The sequence below is a fragment of the Choloepus didactylus genome, chromosome 2 (genome assembly GCF_015220235.1).
Source record: "Choloepus didactylus isolate mChoDid1 chromosome 2, mChoDid1.pri, whole genome shotgun sequence".
Classification (NCBI taxonomy): domain Eukaryota; kingdom Metazoa; phylum Chordata; class Mammalia; order Pilosa; family Megalonychidae; genus Choloepus; species Choloepus didactylus.
This window is the reverse complement of record NC_051308.1, coordinates 211,313,346-211,315,248: the sequence shown is the minus strand read 5'-3', so window position 1 is coordinate 211,315,248 and position 1,903 is coordinate 211,313,346. Positions and strand designations below refer to the sequence as shown.

General features: G+C 39.4%; 1 non-coding gene across 1 annotated transcript; it reads right to left on the bottom strand.

Annotated features, from left to right (window-relative positions):
- Nucleotides 1-352: 352 nt before the first annotated feature.
- LOC119528365 lies at nucleotides 353-483 on the bottom strand. Its single transcript, XR_005215669.1, has one exon. It is a non-coding gene; the product is annotated as a small nucleolar RNA SNORA31 (small nucleolar RNA).
- Between the last annotated feature and the right edge of the window lie 1,420 nt (nucleotides 484-1,903).

Below are 1,903 nucleotides of genomic sequence, written 5' to 3'. Positions count from 1 at the left end.
CTTAAGGAATGGGAAGTTATGCTCCTCCTCCCTGAGAATGAATACCCGCATAAATTATTTGGAATCCTTCTGCATGGGAATTCTTTTTTCTAGGACCAAACAGAAGATCCACTGGCTTGTTTTCAATCAAGTTTTTTTTTTTTTTTTATAACTTTTTAAAACTGTTAAAGCTTTAAACTTTTTAAGTGGAATCAACCAGAAGGCAAGGGGGTAGGGAAAATAACTTTGCAACACTTCTCATGTAAATTCAAACTTTAAGATTCCTTTTGTGGAGTAAAAAGGCTCTTTGCTGTTCACAAGGTTATTTCTGAGTTGCAAAAAATTCTCTCTCCCTCCCCATGTTTTCAGTACTTCCTGTATTTCCCCATTCAGTCTTGGCTGCCACAATCAGACAGACAGAAAGCGTGAGGATCCTTCTCCTTGCATCCGTAGTGAACCTTAGAAGCAGACATTAGCTGCTCCAGGTCTGTCAAATAGATGCATCCGCATGGGAATTTGTCTCTTCTACCCCATTTATTTATGTATTCAATCATTTATTTATATCAGGATGGACTCAGGAATATTTATTTTACAGTTTGGGTCATAATCCAATGCTACTTTATTTGCTCAAATTGTTCCAGCTCTGACCTTTGGGAGCTTTTAGTTGGTTCTATGTTCTTTTGACATATGTCCATCTTTTTTTCTTATATATCTATTCTCCCTTCCTCCCTCCCTCCCTCCTTCCCTCCCTGTCTTCTTTATTATTTTTTAGCAATTCTCACTTTCTGTTACTACAATGCCCCAGGCTCATCTTCTATATTTCCTGCCCCATTCCAGAATCGGCCATTTCTCCAAGGAGCCCTAGTTCCTTTTAAATAAGAATGCTATTTACAACCCAAGATCTGGGAACCAGATATACTCTTTGCTATTGGAGTGTCACTGCTTCTGAGACCTCTCAGCATACAGAGCTATATATGTGTGTATATACACACATCTATATTTATTTCTTTATCTATATATCTATATAAATAAACATGAGTTTATACTGATACCACGGGATTCATTCTAGCCTTCCTCCCTTGCTTATTTGTAAATTCTTTCACTGACAGTGAGAAACTTGGCTCTTATGAGCAGTTCCTCTTTATTGGTTTTATGAACTGGCCTTTTGTGTAAGCAACAAAAACAACTTCAACAGCTTAAAAACAAGATGAAGAGCCATTGGACTAGACTATGGCTAAAAGTCCTTTTGTCTCCAAGGATCTCTTGCTACAGGATGTGAGGATGGGACAGAAGAGGAACAGAGCTTTGTCTTGTTATCCTTGGTCAACAATGAGGCGCGGATTAGTTTGGAGCTTATACAACATTGAAGAATGTTACTGAGTCCCTCTTATATGCCAGCAACTACTCCAGATGCTGAGGGTGCTGTAATGAACAAAGCAAATCAGTTCCCACCCCCCAGGACTTACCTTCTAGTAGGAGGAAAGGTGGACAAAATATTATAAACAAATGCAGTAATTTCAGATAGAATTATTCAACAAAAATAAAATAAAATAAAGAAATAGAGCTTGATGTGGGAAAAGATGATAGGTGATATAGAGTGCAGTGAGAAAAGTCAATGACATTTGAGATGAGGCCTGGAGGATGAGAAGGAGCTGGTCATTTTAGACTTAGAGGAGGAGAATTCCAGGCAAAGGGAATAGCCAGTACAGAGGATATAAAGCAGGAACGAGCTTGGTTCATTGGAGGGACAGGAAGTGGGCCAGAGAGGCTAGAGCAGCGTGAAAGAGGAGAGAGGAATGAGGTAAGGTTGGGGAGGTAGAATGGGCCTAGAACAGGTAGGGACTTACAGAGCAATGAGGGTATATCTGGATTTTATTCGCAGGAAAATGGGAAACGATTGAAGGTTTTTAGACAGGGGAATGAA